This window comes from Fukomys damarensis, unplaced genomic scaffold, assembly GCF_012274545.1.
Source record: "Fukomys damarensis isolate Sample0158 unplaced genomic scaffold, DMR_v1.0_HiC HiC_scaffold_6, whole genome shotgun sequence".
In the NCBI taxonomy this organism is placed as follows: Eukaryota; Metazoa; Chordata; class Mammalia; order Rodentia; family Bathyergidae; genus Fukomys; species Fukomys damarensis.
This window is the reverse complement of record NW_022900918.1, coordinates 36,035,821-36,057,088: the sequence shown is the minus strand read 5'-3', so window position 1 is coordinate 36,057,088 and position 21,268 is coordinate 36,035,821. Positions and strand designations below refer to the sequence as shown.

Genomic DNA, 21,268 nt, shown 5'->3' with positions numbered 1-21,268 from the left:
ATTGCTACATGCCAACTAGTAAGCCAGACACTAGCCATGTGGATGGGAAGAAGCCCCACATCTTAATAGTACATTTAGCTCTGAATTCACCAACGGATCAATACAGTTATGAGTATAGCCTCTCATGGTCCAATCCCCTACCAAAAGTCTCACCTCTGAACCTCCGAACATGAGACTCCCGGGGGATACCTTAGATCTAAATCACAGCAAGGGTAAAAACTAATAAGTACCGACCTTTGTCAAAGGCAGGATAATTTGTGAATTTAGACAATGCTCAACACATGATTTTGTTGTCTTCTCCTCCTCCTCTTCTTTTCTTTCTTCTCCTTCACCGTCTTCATTTTCTTCTTCTTCCTTCTCCTCCTTTTCTTCCTCCACCCCTAGCTTCTGCTCTTCTTCATTAAAGTAAATAGTAAAGAAAACTGTCAGAATTAAGACATTGAACTTAAAAAGATCAGAAGGTCGACCATGAAGGTGGGGGATGAGTTGTGATGAAAAGAAAATCTTTTGAGTCAGAGGGGATGCAAGCCCTGGGACGAGAGCAAGGGCAGCAATGGAACATGAGTAATTTACAGCTATGTTGGGGTTGGGGGTTCCTCAAGGTTTCTAACACCTGTATCCATGAGAGTCTTGAAATGTCTGTGTTTGCTGTAATGATAGAGAAGTTAAAGGCAGAGTAAGAAAAATAAGGACAAACCAGGTACATACTCATAGAGAGAACATTTATCTATGAGCAAGTAGAAAAACAGCCAACAAGGGGTAACAGGATAAAACAATTAGAGAAATGTGAAAACAAACCCTAGAAGAGAAAGATCCTAAAATCTGTACGAGTCAGAACCTCACAGAAGGGCACATTTGCACTAAGGGGGCTCAAAGTGAGTATAATATAAGGTCCCTTGCGCAAAAGGAGCAGGACATTGGGAAACCACCAACCATCAGAGGGTGCAGATTCCCAGGGCCAGTAAGAGCCAGGAGCTGATCCACATGCACCCATATGAGGGGAGAGCAATGAGCACATCTTTTTCAGGTGAGACTTACACAGATAGGACCACTGGAGTGGACCCATGACCCTGTTAAAGGGACATAGCCAGCTTGAGGTTACCCTGCCAGGAGACACCCAGGACCTATTTCCTTCTCCCTCTCCATTCTCTTCTTGGAACTTCTCATTAACAAAATCCAATCAGAGGCAAGATGGTGCCTCCCCCGGCTGAGGCAAGAAGAAAAGGATAGAAGAGCTCAATTAGAGAAGGCGCATCTGTGAAGCCAAGAGAGCAAAATTCAATTCTCCAACCAGGGTCTAAACTTGATTCAGGTGGTTTCTAGCTATGATGTCTGAGTTGGAAGGAGAGCCTCAAGATTCATAGTCAGTTCTGAAGCTCTATGTGGTAGAACACAAAACTGATTTCATTTATAAATTATCTATTTGTCAAAACAAATGTACATGACCAATATATTTGAGCATCAGTAAAAAAGAATATTAAAACCAAGAATAGAATTTACACTGGTGAATCTGGTAAGAAAGAAACTGCCTATCATCAGGTAGAAAGTCTATTCCAAAGTAAGTACTCAGAAATGGCCATAATATGTTTTTTTACCATGAGCTTGACAGACTTCCTTCGCGTGGTACAAATTAAGAAGTCAGGCTCTTGCTGCCAGTCTTCCCTGCCCCAGGGCTTGGCTGCTCCACAGGCAACTTGCCTACATTCACTTCACAACTCATTAGGAAGCTATCGCTCCCAACACTGAACTTCCCCAGCCCATCTCTTTCAGTCGATTGAGATTTCTCTTTGGAACATAGCATGCTGAGGTTTAGAAAATAAACACCAGCATTTTTTTTTTTTTTTTTTTTTTGCAAAATAATTGTGGATGTGGTGGTTGCTGTCCCACATGGCCAGCAATAGTTTCCAATGATTGTGTACCTCTTATTTATTAAAAACTATTTGATTTAGGATATCCTAATAAAAAAAGTATTTTTGTACCTATGACATCAATTATACAGACTGGCTTTTCAGGGAGGCGGGTAAGGAGACTTCATCAGCATTCACTAAACTTCTAACTTAATTCACACAGTTGCCATGATAGTATAACTTATTATTTGGTACCCAAGGTTGATGAATTCTCCACAGGCTGTCAGTAATTATTCTCAAGTATCTATTATGAGGACACAGAAAATTGCTGTGCTGTGCTGACTCAGTAGCGTGTGTGTGAAGAGCTCCCTCCCTCTTTCCTCTCCAGACTCTGAGATTTCATCATGATATATCTTAGCTGATTCACCCAGGAAAATTCTATTAAATTTCACATTATCTAATCACCATACTGATGCTATATTAAGATATACATAAATGGAAATACTGGCATGATTTATTTGTACATATCACGCTGTGGGAAGAAAATGAAAAGTAAAACCTCAGGATGGAGGACGGTATCAGCACCAAGTACAAAAGAAGACACTTCAGGAAAAGACAAGAGTCCAAGTATGGGACGGCCCTCCTTGTAAGCCTACTCAAGTCCTTCTGCCAACCAGTGACTGGAACTCAACCTGGCCTTTGACAAAGCAAGAACGAGGTGAGCGCATCTCACCACTGAAAAGCCAGGCCTGGAAGAAGGGATTGAGGAACTGTCTGTCTGGGTGGGGTCAGTGTGCAGCCCTCCAGCCCTCTCCCAGGGAGAGCCTGCTGGCCCGCCCTGCAACCTCCCGGGCAATGCAGCCAGCCATCCACACCCTTCTCCTATGTTATGACTTACGGGTTAGCACCTCTGTTTTTCCTTAGGTTCTGAATGTCAGAGCCTTGTCCCTTTGTTTTTAGGAGTGTTCCTACCTACCCACTGTGCACTAGTGGCACATCTCCACTTTTTTCAGGTGTCTGGAAATACACCTTGTAGCTTATAACATTGCTCTTCTTTCTTTGGACACAGAGATTTTGCACTGAGATGCACCCCCTCAAACCTTTTTGATACAGGGTCTTCAAAGTTGCTCAGACTGCGCTTCAACTTGTGATTCTCTTGCCTCAGCCTCCCCAATAGCTGAACTTACAGGCGTGTGCCACCGTGCCTGGTTCCCTGGCATAGCTTATAAACCACTGCATATCATCAGTGACCTCCTTGAAATTGTTCTCTGTGCACTGGCCAGGTAGAGGAAAAGAGATGGGAACAGAAGAGGGAAAATGACTGTCTGGAGCCAAATAACAACCTGAGTGGTTTCCTTTCAAAATTAAAAGGCAGAACTCAGGAGCATCTTCAGCAGTTCTCAGGAAGCTCAAGATTCCCCATAGACCATGGGTTTGTGGTTCACACATTATATTTAGTCTGTAGATTTTAATGTTTCTTAATTTAATGACAAAAAAGCAAAGCCTAAAACTTTCAAACAGTACCAATGGGACCTGATTAAGATAGCAAGAATCTTGTCTTCTTCTACTTGAAAAGAATTTTACTACTAATAGCATCTTAGGTCTAAGACGTGGAACTTGTCAATGTTAAATGGTAACCAGAGTATATATATGGGGAGGACTCACTCCGTAAATGAAGATGCGGCAAACAACTTACAGTGAAGGTGCAGAGAGTAAATATTTTTGAGTTAGTGAGGGCCACATAGCCTGTCTTACATCTCAACTCTATAGCCCCACAGTGCCATTCTACAGTACGGGGAGGAATGGGCATGGAGTGAAAATAAGCAAAGGCAATAGGAGTCCATTAAAACTTAACTTACACACACTGAAATTTGATACAGCATTATTTTTCCATTGATTTGTTCTTAGTTCAAAAGCTGAACCGCATCTTTCCTGAAGGTTGTAGATTGGTCAGCAGTGGTCTAAATGGAAAAAAATAAATAGCAAGTTTTATATATATTCAGCGCATCTCATTTCCTTGCTTCACATCATAGCATGTACTAGATTAGGAGGAGTCATCCCTAACACCCATGCTGGCAACAAGAGAGTCAAGTCTTAAGTGTTTTGCCAGTGTTCCAGCTTCCAAAGTGCCTAACTGGTCACCAAAGCAATCCTTTTTTTTTTCCTCATTGAGTTTATTGGTACATTTTAGATATACAGCATACTTACATTCATTATTGGGATCTTGTACCTTTACATGACAGGTCTTGGTTCTCATTTTTTCCCCTTGTCCCTGCCCTCCCTGCACCCCCTCCTCCTCTCCATTTTACATTCATTATTGGGATCTTGTACCTTTACATGACAGGTCTTGGTTCTCATTTTTTCCCCTTGTCCCTGCCCTCCCTGCACCCCCTCCTCCCCTCTCCATTTACAAACATTTTATTTCCATTTTTTCATTTTCTCCTATTTTTTCTTTCCCTTATTACCTTTCCCCTACCCTTCCCACTTTCCCTACACTAAAGCAATCCTTAATTAACGTGTTCAACACATGTTTATTAAAGGATTACTCTGTGCCAGGTAGTAAGTGCACACTAAAATCACCTAATTCGATTTCAGCAAAAAAAGATGATAATGAATATTTTTAAATATTCCCCAGATCCATTAAATCATCATCTCTGGAGGTTGGTCTGCTCGCTCTTAGAACATACATTTTCGAAGACACTGCCCACACTGCAGCTTCAGAAGGTGACTTATTTTGTTCTGGGTGGGCCTGAGCACTGGTAGTATTTAAAGCTCTCTGGTGACTCTAAAGCAGGGCTGAGACACTGGCCTGGAGCTGCACAGGGGGTGGTTTTGATGCACAAGCCTCGTGGGCTCGGTTAGTTATGCCCACACCTGAAATCACCTTGGGCGTGGGCCACCCTCCAGCCAGCTCGTGCTGTCACTACCAGAGCGCCCAACTGTTCAAACCCTGGCCAGAACCTCAGAATCCCCAGACCCTCCATGGCCAGGTTCAGGTCTTCTCAGCTTCTCCTCTTGAGATCCAACTGCCTCAGTTGGTTCCATGCTCACAGGTTTATATCTCAGGTTCTCCTTTTCCAAAATACATGACCTTTAACCACAGTTTTCTCTCAAGATTGGTGTCATGCAGTGGGTCTCAAAATGTGGCCCCAGAGAAGCAGCAACAGAGTAGCCTGGAAATTTGTTAGAAGTACATTTTCTCTAGTCCACCCCAGTCCCCGGAATGGAATCTCTGAGGACAAGTCCCAGCAGTCTGTGCTTTTATACTCCCTCCTGGAGATTCTGAAGGGCACTCAAGCATGGAGAACCCATGGCACAGCAAAGTGAAGAGTGAATTTTAAGATATTCAATCAATCAACAATTAGGCAAAAAATTAAATAGTGGACTAAAATTAGGATAGCTAAGATTTTCAGAATTTGGCTCTTGATGTCTTGTTAGAGCACTCAAGCTCTCCCTGAAGGATAATGGGGAGTTTTTTTGACAGAAAATTGAAGCTATTAGGGATTGCTATCTCTTGAATTAGAATATTCGTTTTAACTAAATTTCATAAAACATATCACAAGGACATTTCTATCATTTCTCGGTCACCAATTGTGATAGTTTAGCTTAATTATCAATTTGACTAGACTAAGGAACTCCAGGAGACATTACTGGTTCATGTGGGACTCATGCTTATCCATGGATTAAGCCACTCGTATCTGAACGTGCTGTTAAAAGGTAGGGTCCATTTGGAGGTGGGTCCCTGGGAGCAATGTCTTTGGAAAGTATATCGCTCAGAGGCAGTCTTCTCCTGTATTTTGCTTCCTAGGAGCCATAAATTAAGCAGCTCCTCCATGCCCATCCACCATATTTCTTCCTTGGGGCCAGTCAGCTGTGGACTGAAACCTCTGAAACATAAGCTAAATTCAATCTTTCCTCCTTTAACTCATGGGTATTGGGTATTTTGTCCCAGCAACAAGAAAGCTGACCAACATACCAAAACAAAAATTAATTTGGAAATGAAAGAATAGTCCATTGCTTGCTGGAAAATTAAAATGGTTTGGGGTGGGGAGGTGCAGTGGGAGTTGTTTAACAATCATTTCACAGGGTTGAGAGCTCATGAGCTGCTAAACAACAAAACAACACCCACCATTCCAGACTGGCTGTTTATCAGAAAGTCTGTTTCCTTTTGTGTTCATTGGACACCTTGTAACCAAAACACAGGCCTCAGGAAACCAGGATATGGATGGATCAGCTCCATATGAGTTCTCTTTCCTGATTGTTTTCAGTCATGTTTCCCAACCCTCTGCTGGGCCACTGCATCTCTCTGACATCAGACACTGCCTCTCAGAGCTCCAGCTCCAAGATGCCAGCCACAAGGAAAAGCATGTGGAGATCATCGCAAATAAAGTGACCAGGCACAGAACCACAGAGCCAGGGACTGCTGCTCTTCAGGGGATGGAAGTGGGGGACACCTAAAGGGAACAATACGCTTTTTTGGTCATGAGAAACCAGCCTGGAAATGCTCACTCTGCAACCACAATTGGCTAGATCATTTCATAAATCTTTTCAACTTCCACAAACAACCTGTCCAGGTCTTTTCTTGGGCCCTACTGCAGAGCATTGGCAGATTCCAGGTTGCCCTCATTTCTTTCAATCTTGACCAAGTACACAACCAAGCTGGACACGTCAGTCCTGAGCATCTTTAAGTCTTGGCTCTGGCCAAGTTCTAGCCAGCAGGAGATACATGGAGTGTTACAGACTGAACAAATCAAGTTCCAGCCCTGAGGCCAGAAATAAGCCTGAACTTCAGTGAAATTAAAGGTGCAGGCTTTCTGGGGTGTCCGCTACCCTGCTGTAAAGGTACAGCTGCCTTGCTGGGATTGGTCAACACAAATCCAGACTCTGTGTGACGACTTTATCTACAGGTGACAGCAGAGACACACCTTGAAGTAGACCTTTTTATCTTATTTTGTTTTGTCTTGTTTATTCTTGATTGTTCTGGTTTTATATGACTTTGAAAAGAGTTTCCAGTTCTTTTACTGGTATTGTCTTATTCTGTTCTTGTTTTTATTTCTTTCTTCTCTCTTTCCCTCCTGTCTTCTTCACCAGTTTCTCAAAGTGTGCACAACTGTCCGCCAGCCTTGTGTCTAATTTCTTCCTCCTCTTTTATTTCTCTATTTTTCCCCACTATCCCCATTTAAATTTTCTCCTCTTAAGGTAAAATCATCATATTGAGGGCTTATTTACGGTATACAATTTTCTGGTTTGTTTTAGAAATTGTTATATAATCACAAATCTAATTCATATGGTTAAAGGTGGCAAATTAATAGCTACCAATTTGCCATTTTGTAGGCTGTTTGATGCTATTGTTATAACTGATTACTTCCCTTTAGCTAAGATGACATAATTGTTCAAAATCAGTTGTTCTTCCTGGAATGCCAAGACTAAAATTGCCTAAGGTCCGTAAACAATTATATAGGCCAGTGTCAAAGAACTAGGGGCTGGCCAAATAGGCAGCGACTTCTCCTACCCAATAAAACGAAGAGGTAAGATCTTGCAAAAGACTCAAAAGCCAAAAGCCAACTATACTTGGAAGATATCTCTGAGAAGTATTCATTTTCTAAGGGTTCTAAATACTAGCAATGAAGCCACCAGCCATTAGCAATTTATAAGAGTAAACTTAGGGATTGAATTTAGAAAAAGAAAGAAAATGAGAAGACACTTAAGCAACCCCAGACTTCCAGCTCACCAAGGCAAACCCAGGAGGAAATGAAGTGGAACAATCTGAAAACCACCCACCTAGACTCTCTGGAGTATAACAGCAGAGACAGTAAAGCAGATGACTGGGGCTCTAGAAAAAAAAAATCAAAGCAGAAATAATTTCCTAGATAACTATAGAAATGGTGGCCCTAATGAAAGATGCTTAGAGCAGACACAGATAAAAAGAAATAAAGGAGCTTAGAAAAATGATGGAAACCATGAGTGCGCAACATAGGAAAGAAACGAAATCCATGAAACAGGTTTAAACATATTCAGGAGATTTCAAACTCCATTGAAAGTACACCCAGCAGAATGAGCCACTGTGAGGACACAATGTCAGATATAGAAGACAAGATTGGGGTCAGCAATCATGAAAAGAGTATTTCTCTAAAATAGCAAAGGAGGAGGGGGTGACGGGAGGGCAAGGTATGGGGAAAAATGAGAACCAAGATCTGTCATGTAAAGGTCCAAGTTCCTAATGATGAATGTAACTGTACCGTATACCTAAAATGTACCAATAAACTCAAAGAGGAAAAACAATAGCAAGGGACAATGAAAAAGCAATCCATGACCTGATAGATGATGCAAAGAAAAACAACATAAAATTCATCAGAGTTAATGAAAAAGCAAAAGAAAGAGCAAATGACATAAAAAGGCTGTTCACAGAATTGCAGAAAACTTCCCAAGCAGAGAAAAATAATTTGACATACAGATATGTGATGCATATAGAGCTCCAATTAGCCATGAACAAAACAAATCTACACCAAAGAATATAGTGGTCAAGATTCCAGAAATGCAACACAACAACAGAATATTAAAAGCTGATAAAGAAAGGAAACAAATCATCTATAAAGGAAAGCCCATCAGAATCACAGCAGATTTCTCTATACAAACCCTCAAGTCAAGGTGAGCTTGGAGTGAAGTATTTCAATCACTAAAATAAAATGACCTCCAACCCAGATTGTTATACCCCTGCAAAACTATCTTTCAAAATTAATGGAAAAATAAGATACTTCATGACAAAAAACACCTGAGGAAATTCATGACCACCACATTAACACTCCCAAATGTTCTGAAGGACACTGTAGATAGTGATAACAAGGACTACAACTTCATGAAACTCCAGCAGAATAAATCCACCAGACAAGACTAGCAATTAAACAGAGGAGAAGAAAAGGGAACCAAGAACAGGAAAATAACATGACAAGGAAAAGTCAATACATATCAGTTATAATCATCAATATTAATGGTCTCAATTCACCAATGAAAAGAAACAGACTGCAGAATAGATCAAGAAGCAAGATCCAACAATCTGGTGCAAACAAGAAACACACTTAGTTCAAAAAGAAATTCATACACTAAAAGTCAAAACAATATTCCATGCAACAGAAACCCAGAAAAATTAGGGGTAGCTATTCTGTTTGCAGACAAAGTGGACATCAAGCCAAGACTGATTAAGAGAAATAAAGAAAGTCCTTATATTCTTGTTAAGGGAACAATCCAAGAGAACGAGATAAAAATCATAAGTATATATGCACCAAATGTTTGTGCATCCAACTATATAAAACAAATATTAAGGGACATGAAAAGCCAAATAAGCACTAATACAATTGTAAAGTGAGACCTCAATATTCCACTGAAACAAATAGATTAACTAGACAAAAATCAACAATGAAATATCAGAACGGAACCAAATTTTTGAACAAATGAACTTAGTAGGTGTCTAGAGAGTGTTCCACCCCACAAACCAGAATACACCTTCTTGCCAGCTGCATATGGATGTTCTCCAAAATAGACGACATACTAGCTCATACAACAGACTTATGCAAAGGCAAAATAACTGAAATTATCCCATGCATAGTATCAGACTATGGTGCATTGAAATTGGAGATCATTGGCAAAAGAAACCACAAGAGCTTCATAAACACATAGAAATTAATTAACATCATCCTGGACAAACAGTGGGTCACAGAAATTAAAGAAGAAATTAGACAGTTTCAACAACTAAACAATAATTCTAATGCAACATACCGGATTTATGGGATGCAATGAAAGCGGTCCAATGAAGGGAATTTACAGTTGTGAACTTCCATATGAGACAAATGGAGAGTTTAAATTAACAATCTAGAATAGAGCCTCAAGCTTTTACAAAAAGAAGAGCAAGTCAAGCCCAAAGCTTGTATAAGGGAAGAAGTTATAAAGATCACAGTAGAAATTAATGCAATGGAGACAAAGAAAATAATATAAAGAATCAAAAATTTAAAGAGTTGGTTCAGTGAAACTTTAAGTAAAATTGACAAGCACTTGGCAAACATTATTAAAAAAAAAGGAAATAAGCATCAGAAATTTATGCAATTGCCATGAAAAGGGTAAACTCACAAGACAGCCTACAGAAATCCAGAAGATCAACACTATCTACTTTAAGAATACATATTCAAACAACGAAAAACACAGAAGCAATAGACAGATTCCTAGACACTTATGAATCAAGAATATATAAAATTTGAAGTAAATTGATATTAGTCCATTAAATTGAAGATGTAATTAAAAACGTACCAACAAAGAAAAGCCCAGGCCTTGACAGATTCACTGCTGAATTCCACAAGAAACTTAGAGAATACCATATGCTCATACTTCTCAAACTCTTTAATGAAATTGAAAGAGAAGAAATACTTCCAAATTCATTTACGAAAGCAAGCATTACCCTGATACTAATATCATGGAAGGATCTAGTAAAAAAAAAGAACTACAGGCAAATCTCCCTAATGAAAATAGATGCAAAACTCCTCAATAAGTTACTGACAAATGGAATGCAGTAAATCATCAAGAAGATCATACACCATGACCAAGTAGGATTCATCCCAGGGAGGCAGGGAAATGAAACCTTACACAATAACATTCAAAACAAATAACATATCTAGGAAGCACTCTAATGAAGGAAGTAAAAGACCCTTACACTGAAAACTATAGCACTCTGAAAAAGGATGTCGAATTGTGTATCTGAAAAATGGAAAGATATTCCTTATTCTTCAGTAAGAAAAACCAATTTAGTGAAAATGGCCATACTTCCAAAACTGTTATACAGAATTAATGCCAAAATACCACACAGAATGTATATCTCACAGAATTAGAGAAAACAATCCTAAAATTTATTTGAAACAAGAAGCCTTGACTATTAAGGCAAGGCAAAGACATCACAATCTCTGACTTGAAATTATACTACAGAGCTACTATTATAAAAGCAGTATGGTAATGGGGGGAAAATAAAACAAAACAAAACAGGGCCAGTGGAACAAATTAGAATATAGACACACTGCAAACATTCTCAGCAACCTTATCTTTTTTTTTTTTTTTTTTTTTTTTTTTTTTTTTTGTACCAGGGATCAAATTTGGGACCTTGTAATGGTGAGGCAGGCAGAACCACTGAGCTAAGTCCCTGGCCCCAGCCAGCCACCACCTTATCTTTGACAAAGGAGCCAAACCCCTTTACTGGAGGAAAGATAGCCTCTTTAATAAGTGGTGCTGGAATAACTGGCTTTCCTCATGCTGAAATTTAAAAGTAGACCCATATCTTTCACCATGCACTAAACTAAGTCGAAATGAAAACAATATTTAAATATTAAAACAGAAACGCAAAGTCTGCTGGAAGATAAAATAAGTAGAATTTTTGAAGACATTGGTATAGGCAAAGACTATGAGTAAAACTCCAAACCCACAGGAAATAATAAAAAGAATCAACAACCGGGATCTCATCTTATTAAAAAAGCTCTTACAAAGCAAAAGAAACCAACAACAGAGTAAAGAGATGACCCACAGTGTGGGAAAAAAAATTTTACCTCAGACAAAGGTCTACTGTCTAGAATATATAAAGAACTCAAAATAATCAGACCCACAAATTTAAAAAACAGTTCAAAAATGGACATCTGAAATGAGAAGACAATTGTCAGATGAAGAAATAAAAATACCAAATAAATATATGAAAAATGTTTGACATCACTGATCATTTGGGATATGAAAAGTAAGACAATACTGAGCTTTCATCTAATTCCAGAAAGAATGGTTATTATGAAAAAAATAATAAATTCTGGCAGGGCTACAGGGAAAAAGGTCCACTTCTTAGTTTGGTGGCAGTGTAGATTGTTTTAACCAATATGGAAATCAGTGTGGAGATTCTTTACAGCACTAAAACTAGAGGTTCTATTCAACCCAGCTATTCCCTTTCTCAGGATCTTCCTGAAAGAATTATCAGCATCATAGCACATCTATGTCTTCACATCCATGTTTATAGCAGCACAGTTTGTAATAGTAAAATCTTGGAAACAGCCCAAATGCCCATCACCTGATGAATGGATGAAGATGTGATTCTTTTAATGTAAGATGGAATACTACACTGCCATAGAGAAGGACAAGCTGGAGACACTTCTAACTAAATGATGTACTTTGAGACCATACTCCCAAGTGAAATAAATCTGACACACATGTTCAAATGTCACATATTTCTGGTGTGAGAAACTGAAAATGTAAATAAGGACCAACATGTACAACAGATATTGGAAAATGGAAGAAAATGTTCAATTAAGAAGGGGAACTAGGGAAATGGGAGGGGCAAAGGAAAGAAGGGACAAGAAAAACAAAGAATGGAAACAAGCTTTTGTAAATAAAGAGGGGAAGAAGGGTTGAGGGGAGTGGAGGGGATGGGACGGTACAGGTGAGATATACCGTGTACAGGTACAAGTCCCTTGTGTTGGATGTTATCGTTATTTATATGTGAAATGCACCAAACCAGGGCTGCACCTTAGACACTTCTCAGCATTATCCTCCTGATTTTCTTTCTGTAGTAAGAGCTTTGGAAACCATAAAATGAAGATAACAGAGTCATAGGAAATTGAGTTCTAGAGATGATACCTGATGCTTATCAGAAATATCCGCAGGAAATTTATAAATTCTATAAGTAAACTTTTGTTCTGACCAAAAAATTAAAATAGAACAGAAGGACATTTGTTACTGGCTCAATACACTGGAAGTTTCCCTGGCTTGTCACACGTCTCCTGTCTCTTTTGGCATGAAGTGGCATGTTTTTATTGGCTTGCATTTTATTAACCTAGAAACACAAAAATTTAAAGAACTTTTTGTTCTCATGGACCAAAAGTTACCCAAGATTAAGGGCTTAAAAGAATTTCCAGGGACCAGAAATGAGTGTGTATAAATTCCAAGAGATATGCTTGTTTCTGCTTTCCCAGGATCCACCTCCTTACCTCACCATTTTTTCTTCTCCCTCTTGTTTTTCCACAACAATGTGTAACCCTGTGTGTATGTTTCTTTTCGCCCATCTGAGTAAACAATCTATTCAATAGCAGAGTCTCTATTCCAAAGCCAAGGGGCTCCAACATGTCGGTACCTAACACAACAGCATTAACTGTTTCAGTGACTTTGAGAAGTCAGTATGTAAATAATAGGAGGAATTCTATGATTCCAATTCTGACAAAGTACAGGCGCTATGATTTATGTAGTGCTGCCTCTGCTTATCAATGGGACCACATTTACTTGTATGGTGATTATATAATATTTACAAGTTTCCAATAATGTGCTGGTAAGTGTTTAACGCCTGACTGCAAGTGGAAATGATAGAGAAAGAAAGAGAGGAGAGCAGCTCGAGATGGTTAGACAATTTCTATAGAGTGAATATTCCCACCATGGCCAACTTCAGAGTACCCAGGGGAACACTGCTATACGCAAACGCGGGAGTTATGCATGCAGCACACCATTAGGTGATATTCCCACCATAAGAAACCAAGACACAGAAGTGTCTCAGAAACAGATCATGGGGATCCCAGGCTCAAGCCCAGCCTGTGCAACATTGTAAGGCCATGTCTCAAAATAAAGGATAAAAAAGGCAGGGCTGGGGATGTAGCTCACGGTGCAATCCCTGGATTGAACTTCCCTTATCAAAAAAAAAGCATAGGTCAGAGTAAAATATATTCAAATTAGAAGTGATGCATTTTGAGCATTGTTTACCTTTCTAAAATAGCATTTATTTGTCTGTAAGCTTATTTAATTTATTAATCGTGACTGTGTTAGACAATCGACTCACAGGATTTCTGAAAATGTTGTCTGTCGAGTTGGTAAGAGTTGGCTTCAGCCCACCACCGTGACTATGCTGCCTTCTCACGTGGGGCCAAGCTCCTGACCAAGTTCCCCTTCACAGGGTCTGCCAGAGTGCTCCGTGCAAGCCCACACCACTGACCAGCACGGACACAGCTTGGATCACCTTGGACCATCCAGAGCAGACACAGAGGTGGGCAGGGCTGCATCGCTGTCTTGCTAGGCACCTGATTTAGGTACTTTTACGCCTCTCTCTCTCTCTCTCCCAATGAGTGGGGCATTCTTTAAAGACTGAGATCCTGTGCTTATCTATAATACCAATGCTTGGCATCACGACTGTACCAAAAAAAAATGCATGCATTATAGTTAAATCATCCCACAGCAGGAAAACAACATGGGATGCATATTCTAAGTGTTTGGACTCAGCAGTGACCTGACTTAAATGATGAATCATGGCTCAACCATCATAAAAACCATTTGGGGGATCAGAGCAGTAGCACACAGTACAGGCAAAGCTCCAGGTGTTTGTCTTCTGGTGCCTTCTTCAAAGCTGCTTTGTGACTTGTAGAGCACGTAATTTTCCAAAAGCCAAGGTCACCTGCTCATGCATTTGGAGGTAGACCATTCCTGTATCACACACTGTGTACATGTGTGTGCACACACGCATGTGTATCTGTAAAGAGCAGTGCTGAAATTTCTCAATCCAACCAAAGAAATGCTATCAGGAGAAGTAAGAGTGGAGAATTAAGAAGTCTCACAAAGACATTTTTATCTCAGAATAAGTGAGCTGCCACCCACAGCTGCCTCTACCCTGGAGAGAACCTGTTAAGCAAACGCTGATACACCATGACCCTTAAAAGGCAGGCTCACGGAGACAGTTTCTTTTTAACTTCAGTGAGAGAAATGCAACACTAAATATTCCAAACTGCTGTGCTGAATTTGTCCAAGAGACAAAAGAAACAGCAGGTGCATTAGAGGCATGGACATCTAAACACAACAGACAGTGAGAAGCCTGTCTCCTGGGGGAAAATCTTGAAAAATAATCATTGTACAATAAATATTATTAAGTGGAAGAAGCACACACAGCAAAGTACAGGTGGAAAATATATTTTAGGCTATAACCAGACTAGAAAAACAAGACAAATGAGGAACTGCAGAAGACTTCAGAATATATTTGACAGAGCAATACAAAATAGCTGCCAACTAACTGAAACTGAGAATATATTCAGGTGTGTAATGAATGGAGTTCAAGGAAAGAGAGAGAATATTCCAGATTTGACCCTCATTCTACTGTTCCTATTAAATTCCAATGGAAATCAAAGTTATGTATGCAGGAGAACAGCAGGCTTAAGAAGATTCAACAATGAGGAGAAATATAAAATTCATTCTCTACCCAAGATGTAAAATGGAATCAAGATTCTCTCTGGTCCTGAACCCCCAGTGTTCTATTCATTGCTCTATTTGATCATGCCCTGCACTTGGAGAAACCCAGCTGCAAATGAGGACATGAAGCACGAATAATTGCTTGTGAGCGCCACCCACAAGGCTCAAGGATATTGTAAAGTAAAGCCATAGGGCCCAGGCAGCAAAAGCTTCCCACACATTCTGTGGTTACCGGGGCAAAAGGTGACCTCCCAATTGAGCCTTGAAGTTTTTCCTGAGGCAGGTAAGGTGAGTTTCCGGAGGAGACTCGGTATGACCAGTAGGAGGGAGGCGGTGGCTGATCAAAGGGGCAGCTCTGCAAAGCAATCAATTAAAATATCCCCAGAGTCCTTCAGGTACATACAGACCAGTGGTCTCCAAGTAGCGGGGCTTTTACCCTACAGGGAACGTTTGTCCATGTCTAGGGACACGTTTGCTTGCCATACTGGTGGAGGGTGTTACTGACATCGAGTGGGCAGAGACAGGTGCTACAAAGCATGCTCCAGTGCACACCCCAGAGAAGAAGGATCCAGCCTCCAACATCACTAAGGCACAGATAGAGTAATCATTGTGTGGACTAAGAAATGAAAACACAGCACAGTTGAAGGTTGAAGAGAACACTCCACGGCATAGGAGTTAATGCCAAGTATCTAGGGCTGAAGGAGAAGAGTAAACCAGATCATTAGCAGAGCATGGGAATGCTAGTGTGGGCAAGAATGCCACAACAGAAAGAGACCAAGTGGTGGGAAGATGAATCCAAAGGCGTGCTGTGTCCACTACTCCATTAGCTGGAGGAGGCTGTACAGAATGTTTGAGATTTCTTGTGAGGTAAGGCAGGCAAACAGTGTGGAGTGAGAGAGTTGGTCCTACGTCATGTGTAAGTCACCTGGGAGGAGCTGCCCCAGGGAAAGGAGAAGCCGTTTGAGTAGAAACTGCAGAGCTGATGCCTGGCTTCAAGGAAAGAAGGCTCGTGGTCCCTCTGTCAATCAGGGACGTGTAAAGAATCCTTAGATTGCTGGATAATGGCTTCTCCGAATCAAACTGGAGGACTAGTTTCTTCTACCACAGGGGGCAGAAAGAAGGAAGCTTTGGAAAAGATAAATATATGAATTCACCTGGATAGGTAACAAAACCTGTAATAGTAAAGGCTATGTGCACACTTTTAATGAGGAAAATTTTCAAACAATGAAAAAAGACAAAACTAGAAAATCTTAGGATTCTTAAGAGTTAAATGTAGTTCCAATTAAAATACCAATGTGAATCTATTTAGAAGAAGATATGTTGATTCTACAAGCTATATGAAAAAAAATAAATTAAATAAGGGCATCAAGAAAAAAACTCTGAGAAATAATAATGATACTTACAGACATAAAAATATACTCTGAAGTTTCAGCGACCAAGTGTTTTGCTAGTATATAGGCAGAGTAGTCAATGGAATACAACAGGAGTTTCCAAAACAGACATGTTGTGCCTAGAAATGTAACATATCCTGAAGATGTCATTTTAAATTAGTAGGGCAAATGAACTATGAAGGGATTCCTACCAAGGAAGAAGAATAAAGGTGAATCCTACCTCATACTTAGTATTAAAATAAAATCTGATGTTAAATGAGCCTCCTCCACGCTAGGCAAGACCTCTATCACTGAACTACCTCCACAGCTCCTCCATTTTGGGGGGAGTTTGTTTAGTTTGTTGATGGTTTTTTTGGTAGAGAAAAATCTTTAAGTACTAAAAATAAAACACTTAAGAGAACTCGAAAAACAACAACAGAAAATCAGAAATCAGTGTCAATATTCTAAGTATTGTATACTAGGATTTCTTCTTAGATTCTTGATTTAAATATAGAAAATTTTGGCCTCACAGTTTGCTCTCTGGGACCCTGGCACAGGAAGTTTCAACAAACTCTTACTAATAACCACATCAGATCCAAATGGTTCTGTGGTGCTGGTTACATTCCGTATCATGTGGATGTGTTCTTTCAGAGCCAAATCCAAGGACAAATTTAACAAATCCAAAAGACTCTAGTACTAAGTCCAAATCCAGTGAATTATACTAGTGTGTTTTGTTTTTATCCTGCCTAGACCGTCTCTCTGGAACTCTCTATACATCTGTGCTTTTTTAAAAAAACAAATTTGTGTTCACTGATCCATGAATGTTGTGATACCATTATAAATCCTTACAAAACCAGGCATGCTTAGAAAGATTTTATTTTTCGTTGCTCCTTATAGTCTCATCTATGTTAGCATAAAACAAAGCCTCCACATGAATTTCAAAGGGCTGCAGTGTCAAAAAGACTTCGATGGCAAATGTCAACAGTTGTGCATGACGAGTTCAGAGGTGTTTTTTTAAAACTGCTCCCTTTATCAAAAATAACATTGCATTTTTCTGAGTCTGGGCAAATATTCTCACAGTGCAGTCTCTGAGATTCAGTGGTTTGTTTTGTTTTGTTTTGTTTTGCGTTATCATGTCTGGGACAATTTTAAAATATAGTTAGAAATGATGCTTCTATAAGTGAATTAAAAATTGAGGGACTTATTTGAACCAGAGCAAATGTAGACTCTTATCATCTTTCCTAACCCGCTTCTCTTCATGTTTGTTTGGATAAAATTACCAGAAAATGCCACCTTAAGGTACTCTGAAAAGTTCATTGATTTTCTAGAAATTTATGCAAAATTTAATAAAATAAAATACCCATTGCTTCATGAAGTATCACATATCATTTTTATTTTTCAGTATAGTCCTTTTCAATAATTCAAAATGTTACTCATTTTAGAAAATTTCTTAGTTTTCATCTAATGTTCATGAATGTCCCTTCTTATAATCACTGATCTTAGTTTTCCTTTGGAAGCGAGTTCTAAGAAACACACACAATTATGCCTTAGCACACAGTTCGTACTTCCTATAACCAGAAAAAGCACATGAAAAATGCTAACGTTTGTTGCAATCTCAATGTGTCTCACAAATAAGAGGAAAATGATATCTAACTTGGGATAGTCGATATACATGAAATAAATTTGACTATCACATATTGCCAATTTATGTATGATCCAAGCAACTGACATTATACAAATATGCATCCCCAAAACCCTTCAAATCTACCTTTCACTTTATATAGAATTATTATCATATCATGTAAATATTAAGAGCCACACAAATAAATTCGTGCAAAAATAACTTACAGGGAATTAACACCAGCATTTGTACTAACCAAATATGTGATAGGAAAGGATGCAAATATTTTCTAGACATGCCTGCAGATCAGTTAATGAAATGTTAAAGCTATTAAAATAATTTTTATTTAGTACTGATCTGAGCACCTTACTTTTCTAAAGAGCAAAGGGAGAAGGAGTGAGGGGTGAGAAAACAGAGCTTCCAGAAATCCCTACGATGCAGTGATTCCTGATGCCACTTTGGGGTTTGGTGTTTCATGTCTGTGTTTCATATCATTTAATCCCCAGAGCACCCCTGCTGGACAGAAGCTTGCACACACGACTCTGCGCATATGATATGAGCATTCTCAACTCCTAGTAGATACAACTTGGTGTCTCTCCAGACCACTCAACCTATCCTGTGTTGTACCCTTATATTATCCTTTAATTTTCCATAGGCCCATACAATCTGATTTGATTGTATTTACTTTATCAGTTCCCAAATAATGTGACTATGAAACCCTTTCCCTTTCCTACAAATTGATGACCAGGGAATATTACAATGCACCAGCCTTCCGGGCAAAGGATTAAAAGGAGAACGTTATTGGAAAAGACAAATTATACACATTGTCCTGGAGCTTATTCGAAATAAGCTCACCTGAGCAGACTTAGATCTGGGTGTACTGCTACCTTCCATCTCTTTGATAAACCAAGTTGCCTGCCCAAAAGCCATGGTAGTATGGTATGGCTTACTATATCTTCTTTCTTCGGAAATACTTGCCTTAAGAAGAGAAATGATTAGAGTCAATCCCGGAGCAAAAGTAAGCTGCACTGGAAGAGCTAGAAGAGTTTGTGAGAAGGTAAAGGTCTTCTGGGCACCTCAATTCTCAGCGACCCCCTGATGACTGCCCCATGTATCCCAGGATGTAGACACTTGACCCAGTGACTCCTACTTCCTTCTTTAGTAATTTAACAAGATGTCGCTTTCTACAAGTGGACCAAAGTACAGAGATGTTTTTAAAGCCATATGAGCTACCTGTGTGAACTGTGTAGAAGAGAAATCCTGAAAATGCAAGATACCTCTAATTGATTTCAGAAAAAAAATGTATCTTCATTTTTAAAAAGTATAAACAGTGAAATGTGAAACTTAGTAAATCTGAACATATTATATGCAAAAAACAGGAAGAACTTGTAGATTTTGACTACAAGTTTACTGAAGTATGACATTGTTACCATAATTTCCATGTTTATGCATGAAATATGTACCTAATTTGGGCTTGTCAAAGTGAATATCAGGAAGTCAATGGCAATTTAAATTAGGATAATGTTCTATTTTCTTGTTATCACATTGTCACTAAAAGGTCAGAAGACTAAGCAAGAATATGTTACAGAATTTCCACCCGAATATCACAGAGTCCTCTACTTGCAGGGAGTTTTTCCTCTGCATTATTCTGTGTTAAATACTGTGTTACAATGCAACTCTGAAAATTTCAAACTTAATAAAATTTGAGAGTGTTACATCACAACAAAGGAATCATTCACAGCTCTCCAAATATCTACTGATCTGGCAGAATGGAAAACAGGCCTCTGTACAAATTAATTCAGTCTGTCCAATACTTCATGTATGAGTCACTTTTCTGACACGGGGACAAAATGCCCAGCATCCAGAACTTGAAGGAGGAGTGGTTTATTTTAGCTCACAGCTTCAGAGGGTTCAGTCCATAACTGCTTGGCTGCCAGTCAGAAATATTATGGTAGAAGAGCATAAGAGAGGAAAGCAGCTCAGTCTGTAACAGCCAAGAAGAAGAGAGAGAAAGGAAGAGCTAGCAACAAGAACACATCCTGCCAGGGACTGGGGATTTAACTCGGTGGTTTCCCCACCTGCCTTGCAAGAGCAAGGTCCCAAGTTTGATCCCTGTTACAAAAAAAAAAAAAATCCTGCCAGGTCACAGGGCCCAGAGCCCACCTCCTGCAACCAGGCTTCATCTCCTAAACAGCACATTCTTCTGGGAACATCCGTGGATTAATCCACTGGTGAGTACATCACCCCATAGTCCCATCACCTTCCAAAAGCCCCACTTCCGAACACACGAAATTTTAGGGGTAGGGGGCTATTTAGACAGAAATCATTCTTCAACGCATAGGTAACTTGTCAAACATCAGTTCTGGGCCGAGTGTGTGCTGAGGACATTGTAGAACACTTGCATGCGCACACACGTATCTTACATGGTCCCTGCCTCACAGGACCTGCAATTCCATTATGAATTAAGATAATGAGAATGAAGTGGCTGGATATGTCACCACGGCATAGATCCAGACTATTCATGAGTCCTGAAAAGCTGGTCTCTGTCTGTAATACTATCCGAGTGTTGCTGATTTGCAGGAGTCTGTCTATACCAGCTAAGTGACTTTCGGAAGTGAATCAGGAAGAGCAAACATTAGGAATACTACCTTTATGGCTGTTCATGTCTTTTTAAGAGCAGTAGCAAAATAGTGTGACAGAGCTTGAAATACAAATTCAGAAAGGAAGGAAGTGGACTACTGTGTATTCATAAGAAACATTATTGCGCACATCCTATGGAACAGACAGCAGTTCTTAGCATGGAGACATAACAGTGAATAAAAGAAGGGAGGACTGGGCTGGGATCAGCTCAGTGGCACCACACTTGTCTTGCAAGCACAATGTCCTGAGTTCAACCCCTGGTACAAAAAAAAAAAAAGATGAGGAGGATGAGAGGAGGGGAAGAAGAAGCGAGGACTATTCCTTCATAAAGTTAGCATTCTAGTGGGAGGGGACAAGTCTTTGGCAAATAATTATCAATTTGTGCTCTAGTAGAAAGGTCAGAAACTAAACTGGGAAATGGGTGGGGTGTGGTGGCACATGCCTGTAATCCCAGCACTCGGGAGGCTGAGGCAGGAGGATCACTGTGAGTTCCAGACCAGCCTGGGCTACACAGTGAGTTCCAGATCAGTCTCAACTACATAGTGAGACCCTGTTTCAAAAAA

At 39.7% G+C, this 21,268-nt stretch overlaps 1 long non-coding RNA gene across 1 annotated transcript in view; it reads right to left on the bottom strand.

Annotated features, from left to right (window-relative positions):
- Positions 1 to 369: 369 nt before the first annotated feature.
- The window catches only part of LOC104848587, a 27,490-nt gene continuing 6,591 nt past the window's right edge, over positions 370 to 21,268 (bottom strand). Inside the window, exons 3-4 of the long non-coding RNA XR_776465.1 lie at positions 3,707 to 3,808; positions 370 to 395 (exon numbers count right to left, since the gene is read on the bottom strand). This is a non-coding gene — a long non-coding RNA (uncharacterized LOC104848587). The remainder of the gene's footprint in view (positions 396 to 3,706; positions 3,809 to 21,268) is intronic.